Source organism: Macrobrachium rosenbergii, chromosome 53 (genome assembly GCF_040412425.1).
Source record: "Macrobrachium rosenbergii isolate ZJJX-2024 chromosome 53, ASM4041242v1, whole genome shotgun sequence".
Classification (NCBI taxonomy): Eukaryota; Metazoa; Arthropoda; class Malacostraca; order Decapoda; family Palaemonidae; genus Macrobrachium; species Macrobrachium rosenbergii.
In genome coordinates this window covers 22,505,324-22,515,323 of record NC_089793.1, presented here as the reverse complement: position 1 = coordinate 22,515,323, position 10,000 = coordinate 22,505,324, and the positions used below count along the sequence as shown (strand labels likewise).

The window sequence follows — 10,000 nt, the reverse complement described above, 5'->3', positions numbered from 1 at the left end:
AATATATATTTGTATATGTGTACATATATACATACAACAATCTGTGTGTGTGCATAATCATCTGTGCGGTTTCTGCCAGGTGATCAAGCACAGCCATGATCTTAATTAATGAAGATTTCTCAGCAGCAACTATGGACTCGTTATTAAGTGCTAAAAACACAAATGATGTAAGTCACTTTTCAAACGAGCTAACGCCCAATCTTAGATCACAGCAAAACATGACAAAGCTCCTGTGAGAGAAGGGAACAAAACAAACTTTTTAGCCCATTCTTTTATATAAAGTTATTAGGATGGACCAAGTAATCAGATTATATTTGAACCACTTACTTTATTTGCAGAGCTCGCTGATTGTACTGCAAACATTTCATTTAGCACATTTGACGATTTTGTCAAAATGGTAAAAAATATCTGAAAAATCCCATAAGAATAAAAAGTTTTCCAATGCCTTAAAAGCTTGTTTTATTAAAATTTTAACGTTGAAAGGGGATGATTTATAAGGAAATATGACATAGAAACAATGATATATAAAAGCTAATAAAATTGCCATGGAAACAATTTACTTCCTTCATTCGTTCATCTACTGACTGATACGGTTTAAAGTTTAAAGGGACGCCACAAAATACTATTAATAGCTTACAAAACATTTGTCAAGGTACTTTTCGTGTGCGTGTGTATTTTCGATTATTTCAAGATCTACCAGTATCATTCTCATCTACACATCAGATAATGACGCAGGAACAAATTTCTTTGGGAAGTTGGATTAAAAATAAATGATCTATACAGTACTCTAAAAAATTAAGAGTATGTGAGCAAAAACTGACTTGTGTGTGTCTAGTAAACTAGACCATGATAGGAAAAGTAATAAGATTAGACAATAAATCTGAATAATCACTTTGAGGTACACAATTCGAAAACAGATTAAAACATTAAATGAATGTTATCGTTTAAACTATGCTTATTCTATACAGTTTATTCTTTACCTCTACATCTCTTTTTAAAGAAGAACGGAATTTTCCCTGCCAAACTTGTACGTTATAAAGAAACATTAAAACATTTTTACGTTTATTCACAAGAGGGCAATAAGAAAACACGTACAAGATTTACACTGGTGGTGAAAAAGAACATTCTATTAGTGAACAGAGCACATATGCAAGTTCCCGAAGGTCAAAGATGGTCATGGCGCATCAAGAGGAGGAGTAATAAACAATTAGGTAAGTGACAGATATAGACGCTCTCTAGGTCTCGTTCGCTTCCTCTCTCCTGGAAACTCCAAATTACAAAAACTATTGTTATCCATAATTCCTGTACACTCATACCATCACAAAATACTGCTATTTCGTTAAAAAACTTATGCTCGTACCAGAAGGGTAAAATGTTCTGGAGATAACTTGGAATAAAATGCACACACTATACGTACATACATACATACATACATACATACATACATACATATTTATATTTATAAACAGCCACACAACTTCACTGTGTATATATATTCATACCACTCGTGTTAAGCTTCAACAAGACCGGATGGTTTAGATTTCAGATCCTTTAATTTTTAAAGTACATTTACAAAGTAGTTGTATGCTTAATCCTTCGTTGTTTGGGATTATCCCCTTACTGTCCATCTTTTTGTTTAAGTTCTTCTTAAAACTTTGGTATATTATTTCATAAGTAATCTTTGTCCTCAAAATTACTCCCTATGTTGCCTTCCATCGTTTTTTCATGGCAGTGACGTGGGCGTTCTCTACGATCACACTCGGTGTTTTATACTGGTTGTCATAATATATGAAGTCTCTTGTTTCCCAGTTGATCCTATGGTTATAACTCCAGCAGTGTTTGGCTAGTGCCGAGGTTTGGTTGTGCTGGCTTGCCCTCTCCTAGCACGATTTGTTGCTCTGATCAAAATATCAAAACTGTCACAAGGTACTAGGTAGACCGCACCCCTCTTTTCCTCCCATTTTTTGTACATTTTATTTCTAGTTACCATATTCTTGAAAGTGGAGGAGAAGAGGGGCAGGGTCTACCTTACACCATGTGGCAGCTGTGATAATTATATTATGGTAAGAACAGCAAATCGTGCAAGGAGAGAGCAAGCCAGCATAAACAGATCATTCGCCACTCCAACCAAGCCTGGGCACTGGCCAAACACTGCTGGAATTATGACCAAAGGATCAACTGGGAAAGAACAGATTTCATATATAACAACAAGAATAAAAATCATCACGGAACACCCTTATCAACTACTGTGAAAAAACGATGGAAGGCAACGCAGGGAATCATTTTGAGGTCAAGATTATTTGTGAAATTACAACCAAAGTTTTAAGAACATAAACAAAAAGATAGACAGTATGGGGATAATCCCGCACAACGAAGGATTAAGCATACGCCCACGGAGATTACAAGAATACAGGAGAGAGCAGGAGTTAATCAAGGGGCAGGACATCCCAGGGATTAGGAAAACAAAACAACACATGTTGGGAGGAGCACATACAGTATATACTCGAGTGTAGTTGCTATCTCCTCAGTGGATCGTTACCTGATGAAGAAGGCTACATGTCTTCAAAAGCTAGTACTTTGTAAGAAGTGTACTTTGTAAATTGGTCTGGGATCTAAAACCATCCCCGTCTCATTGCAGTCTAACACAGGCAGTATATAATGTGTTCGTTTGTGTGTGTGTGTGTATAATATATATATATATATATATATATATATATATATATATATATATATGTATATATATATATATATATACATATAACTACATGTATATATATGTATATATATATATATATATTATACATATATATATATATATATATATATATATATATATATATATATATATACTATATATATTTATATTTATATATATATATATATATATATATATATATATATATATATATATATATATATATATATATATATATATATATATATACGTATATATTATATTTAACATATAACAATTCTCTGTATTTTAATAATTTATTTATATTTTTATTCCTAATTACTTATGAAATTATCAATTTATATTTTTTCTTTTCTAATGAACTGATGTCTTCTTTCTGTATTTCCGATTACCTTCTGTTAATTCTGTCTAACGAACACCATGTTCTTTGTAAACTCGAGCGCTTCCTTGGGCGAGTCGGTAGAGTTGTGGCCTAGCACTCGCTAGGCCCGAGTTCGACTCTCCGGCCGGCTAATGAAGAGTTAGAGGAATTTATTTCTGGTGATAGAAATTCATTTCTCGCTATAATGTGGTTCGGATTCCACAATAAGCTGTTGGTCCCGTTGCTAAATAACCAATTGGTTCTTAGCCACGTTAAATAAGTCTAATCCTTCGGGCCAGCCCTAGGAGAGCTGTTAATCAGCTCAGTGGTCTGGTAAAACTAAGATATACTTCTTTCTTCTTTGTAAACTCGAATTTCAAGTCAATGGCCCCTGTGGGCTTGTCCCAAATGAATAGGGTTCATCTCCTGAATAATAATAACAATGTATGAATATATATATATGTATATATATATATATATATATATATATATATATATATATATATGTATATATATATATATATATATATAACACTAAAACTCTAAAATGTGTTTGTTTGTTTTCACACTGAAGCACATGATTAAGTGTTAATTTAGCTGTCTCCTCTCTCTCCTCGTCCCTCTTCCATCTCACTCCCCTCCCCCTTCCTCCTCCCCTCTCCTTCGCCTTCTTCCTTCCCCCTCCTCTTCCTCTTCCATCTCCTCCCCCTCCTCCTCCCCCTTCCCCTCCCCCTCCCCCTCCTTCCCCTTCTTCCTCCACTCTCCTCCCCTTCCCCTCTTCCATCTCACTCCCCCTCCCCCTTCCACCTCCCCTCTCCTTCCCCTTCTTCCTCCCCTTCCCTCTTCCATCCCCTTCCCCCTCCCCTCCGTACAGGTTTTTATATTTGTACCTCTAACCCCTGATGAGCAAGCTCCTTACACGAGACCCATTGACCACGCTTCTTCTGTGTGGGCACGCCCTGATCACAATTTCCAGTTCTCACTTTAGGCCATTGAGAAGCACTGCCTTATCAGTTTTTAAACTGCGAATTGCAATGAAATGTCTTGAAGCTCCACCAAATCTTATAACCTGGTAATACATTACTTAACTAGGAACCCTTGTTGTCTTAGAACACTTTAAAAACAAAGAGGCGATGTAAACTCATAAAGGTTGCTACAACAAAGAGCACAATTTTATTGTCAAAAATGTTAGGATTGATGTGATCTGATTTTTCACTTCACATTGCATCCGAAAATATTTTCCTAATCAGAAACACAAAACAAAAAATTCGTAAAAAGAAGAGTTAAAAATATTAAAGATCCTTCGGGATAATAGAACCAAAAACAATGAAATAATTTTTTTCTATTTCTTTTTCTTTTCCTTAAAACATTTATCAGACCAGTCTGAAGCACAATACCAAGAAAAAACAGTTAAATCCCATGTTTAACGAGACAAAATGGACGAGAAAAGTTGAGAATTAAGAGCTAAAAGTTCCATTTTTTCACAGAGAATTTCCGCAGACAGAACATCTTAATCTTGTGAGAGAAATGTACATTAATCTCCCACTTCTCTAGTTTGGTGGCCGGGTGAATTCTGCCGCAAAAGAGGAAAGTGGTAAAAATGAACAGGGAGGAACAATTGGAAAAGTAAAGGCGTGGCTTTATTTCTCCAACGCACTGAAATGATTGGTTAAACAGAATATCTGATTTGCAACTGAAAAACTCAGTTATAGTTTAGTTCATTGTCCTGAGGTGATTCAAGGTGACTTTTCTCTAATGAAGCCTACGTAAAATTTCTTTCTTTTTTTCCCCAAAGTGATCGTAGTTTTCCCACAAAACTTTCGTAGTTCATCCTTCGCTTAATCTTCTAAAATGATAGACATGCTTAATCTTCTACAAAGATGGACAGATTCTCAAAACAATATAAACTTCGCTCTCCTTTCCTGGTTACGGTAATGTTTAGTCGCTACCAAATTTGTTGTATCCATCTTTAAACGGAATGTGTCGTTCTTCCAACAGATGAGCTTTTACAATAAAAATTAAAAATTACTAAAACGAGCATTCAGTCGCAATCATACTCCAGCAAGGACTAACGAAAAAGTAAGAAAATTAGCAAATTTGCACAAGCTCTCAAATACATGCCATTCACCGAATACTAGGAAACTCATGTTTTCGTTACATGTACATCAATGACAATAATAAACATACAATGGGCGAAGAGGATTTCGACAGCAAAGAATTTTAAACCCTCATCGATCTCCTCCACAGTTTTGTCAGTCATCAGGAAGGGGCTTCTCACTCAGATTCATCGAAAACGATTCATTCCCATCTGAGATGCTTTGCTGACACCCACATAAATGAGAGTCGTAGGCAATATCAATACCTCCTCCCTACTCTCTCTCTCTCTCTCTCTCTCTCTCTCTCTCTCTCTCTATATATATATATATATATATATATCTATCTATATATATATATATATATATATATATATATATATATATATATATATATATATATATATATACATACAGTATACATACACATATACATATAATATACATATACATATATATATATATATATATATACATATGTATATATATATATATATATATATATATATATATATATATATATATATATATATATATATATATATATATATATATATATATATGAGAGAGAGAGAGAGAGAGAGAGAGAGAGAGAGAGAGAGAGAGAGAGAGAGAGAGAGCAGGGAGGAGGTATTGATATTGCTTGACAAAGAACACATACAGAAATATAACTTTCATACACTCTAAACCTTTTCATGTGAAAAAACGTACTCATATGGTGTAAAAAAAGTTAAAAATATATCCATACATTTTGGGCATAGTTTTTTGTTACGCAGTTCTCGTTCAGTGCTAGAGTTTTTCATTTATGTCTGTGCTAGCAAAATATCTTAGAAGGGAATGAATAGTTTTCGATTATACATATATATATATATATGTGTGTATATATATATATATATATATATATATATATATATATATATATATATATATATATATATATATATATATATATATATATATATATATATATATATATATATATATATATTGGCCTCATAAATGATAACTAGTTCGGCTCACAACTGGTTCGCAACGTTCGATCTTTACATGGTTCCATAATTAATAAGGTGTACGGCATGGTTGTAGGGGTGTAGTAGCTGGAGAGAGAGAGAGAGAGAGAGAGAGAGAGAGAGAGAGAGAGAGAGAGAGAACAAATGGTACAAATCAGTAGTTCTTCAAAATGTACATGATCACATAATTGAAAACGGGAGAGCTTCGACGAATAATCCTTACCCCACTGGGTGAATCCATTAATAAGTTATTTGATATTCTCTCTCTCTCTCTCTCTAACCTTAACGACAGAAGTGCAGTGGCAACTTACTTCAGCATTTTGATTTATTTGCATTATATTTATGCAAATATTTTCTCTAAGTTTTTCTTGTTTTCTCATTCCTTGTTCGAGGCTACTGCTGTCCATTTTATAATGTTCTACATAACAAGGGAAATTTATGTTTAAGGAACGCCTCAGTATATTAGACATTTGCTTGGTATGGAAATATATTAGCCTCGGTTATCAGTACAATTAAGTTTGGCTCACTGTGGAAGCATTTCGTCTTGAGATTAAGTTTTTCAACTTCAGGTCTGCTGTTCTGAGTCTCAATAAAGTACAGGAAGAGAGCATCATGGTATCTGTGGTAAAATGGACAGCTTTATAAAGTTGTGGTAGTTTGGTCAATATAAATGGACTTGAAGTCACAGTTCTCTACTAATTGCATAGGGCTAAATGTGATATTGTTCATAAGTTCCTTTTGTCTGAGTTGAAGTTCACTATTATCTTTGTTACCAGTGTCTCTTTTAGTTAAAAGAACAGGAGATTCTCAGTGACACTTCTGTTTGGGTTCCAATTATTTTACCCTGTATATATGACATTTATTATTAGTAGGCTGGCCTGCTGAGATACTACCAATGGAGAGGTTAAGATCCTTTCTAAGGGCGGCCAGTGCAGTTTGTAATTTGGTCATGGACTTTTTTCTATGCCCATTGCAACTCAGAAGAGCCTAGCACATTTCTTACATATCTTTTACCGCTGGCAGACACTTGGCAATGCTGAACACCCTACACTCCTTACCATCTTTGATCTGTCCTTTCTTGTATATTAAGAGACACCCTAGCCTGGTAGGCAGGTCTCGTAGCAGAATACCACTACAAAATAAACCACTGTCCTAATATCTTGGGCGGTGCCTTAGCATTTTTACCGGGGTCTTTGACTATGTTAGATTGGAGTTCCCTTACTTCGGGGTACTCAAGCAATAATCAAGCATACTTTTCTGTCAATTCCCTCTTCTACTTGTTTCCAAATGGCGTGTAGGGTAGGTTTAGTGGAAGGACCGTAGATGTCTGGTAATTTAGCAAGAGGTTGCCTTGTCCCTGTCATTTTCTTTTCTTTATGTTATCCATAACGTCTTTTCCAAAACCATCATTACTGTCCTTCCAAATCTGGAGAAGTATTTGTCCTTACTGGGTGTGCTAGCTCCTTCCAGTTGACCTGATTAATTTCGGTGGTAATTTCGTCTTTATATTGGTGTACACTTCAATATCGATTGTTGCTGTGATTGCTTTTGTTAAGTTTGTATATATTCCTTTATGCTTGTTTTACACGTATTTTTCCTTTCCGGTAATACTGAACTTATTCCTTGTCCACGGAATCAATTTGTTCCGCTTTATATACTTCGGTATCCTCAACTAAAAATGTAACATTGTCTTCATTAAGGCAGCTGACACATCACTAGCCTTAATTGCAGAGCCGGGATGACAGCAAGATGAATTCGTGTTTGGGCTAAAGCTGTTTCAAACTGCCCTTTCGCACAGTTAATCATCTGAGTCCTAAAGGACGTTCGCCGTTGGCTTCCTCTCATAACTAGAGAGTGTAAAATATGCGTTCTCTCTCTATCTCTCTCTCTCTCTCTCTCTCTCTCTCTCTCTCTCTCTCTCTCCTCCGATAACGCATGCGCTTTGCAAGTTGCGTTGTCATTCCCCTTATTTGTATGCCTTATCTACAAAGTAACAACGGTTAAAGGAAAGGGGTTTCCACTGATAAGGGAATAAGTGCACTTTATATTCATACATGTAGTGAATTAGTACTATATATATATATATATATATATATATATATATATATATATATATATATATATATATATATATATATATATATATATATATATATATATATATATATATATATATATATATATATATATATACTGTATACCTAATATAATATAAACAAATATATATATATATATATATATATATATATATATATATATATAATATATATATATATATATATAATATAAATAGGGGTTTGTATATATATATATATATATATATATATATATATGTATGTATATATTGGCTCACCTTCCACTCCGGGCCTAATCATAATAAAACAAAATTACATCGCAATGGCCAAGAAACTAAATAAAAATATTATGAAAAATTTAAAACTACTACAAACATTAAAACTACGTAGGGGTTTTGTCGAGAAATCTAAGTAATATCTGTTTCAATATTATTCTATTGTATATCTTGCCTTTAATCTCATTTACCTCATAATTCCATGGTTGCCATGCTCTCCTGCTAATGATTCAGTACTACGCATCCAATTACTAGCCGCTTTAACAGCCAATCTGTGTTCAGCGTTTAAACAAGGCATTTTTACTGCGTTAAGTATACCTTAGTTTTACCAGACCAATGAGCTGATTAACAGCTCTCCTAGGGCTGTCCCGAAGGATTAGACTTATTTTACGTGGCTAAGAACCAATTGGTTACCTACAAACGGGACCTACATCTTATTGTGGAATCCGAACCACATTATACCGAGAAATGAATTTCTAGAAATAAATTCCTCTAATTCTTCATTGGCCGGCCGGAGATTCGAACTCGGGCCTAGCGAGTGCTAGCCGACAACTCTACCGACTCGCCCAAAGAGGAACTTTTTTTCTGCGTTATAATGATACGTTAATCAAAGTTCGTTCTTATGCACTTTACGGTCACACCACTTCGAACATGATATAACCGAACTCGGGCTGCCAAATTTCCACGTTTCTTGTTCTAGACTGGTTTTGTAGCCATGTGGAACAGTTAGGCGACATTCTCAACCTTTACTGAAAATCAAACTTGTGCGCATTTGTTCTCGCAGATCTGTCTTACTTAACTAATTTTCAAAACGGCAGTCACTTTATTATCTTCAAAGTCAGGATTAATTCCACTGCTTTTTTCTTGTAGACTTTGTTACATTTTAATAGCATATGCTGTTTCAGACTAGGTTTCACGAATGATTCTCTTTTATCAAGTGTAAGTTATTGGTCAGGTAAGATAAGATGTACACAGTTTTACCAACAGGTTGTATACATAATAGAAATGTATTTTGGCCTCTTTCTGATGCGGTCTTGGCTTTCTCGGTCACGACGAACTGAGGCATAGAAGATAAAAACTGTTTATCTACAAAAACTTCTTGATTTAAAATGGAAGAGTAACACTTCATGGCTCTATCTTTTCATCAAGGGCAATGCCAATACCTACAATAATGAGAGTAATAGGCACCGACCAGATTCTCCCTCACGGTCGCAATCGCAACGAAAAGATCGTAACCGTGACTAAGAGGGGTTCGATGAATCGTGCTCGCAAAAATGCACGGGTATTAATAATTAATCAAATTAAAATTCATGAGGGCGAAAGTGGATAAGAGAGGGGCTATTATTTATTTGTGGAAAGTGTAACAGGATATGTAGTGCTATTTTGGCATCAAAAGGTTCCGGAGAATAATAGCCTTTGATGTATTTATGTTTGAAATTGAATTTGGGGACTTTACATTTCAATTAAGAGATCCTGCTGTAAAAGGAATAG

General features: G+C 34.6%; 1 long non-coding RNA gene across 1 annotated transcript in view; it reads right to left on the bottom strand.

The window, feature by feature from the left end:
* LOC136834089 (uncharacterized) overlaps nt 1-10,000 on the bottom strand; it is a 142,111-nt gene that overhangs the window by 48,840 nt on the left and 83,271 nt on the right. The gene's annotated exons all lie outside the window — the stretch shown is intronic.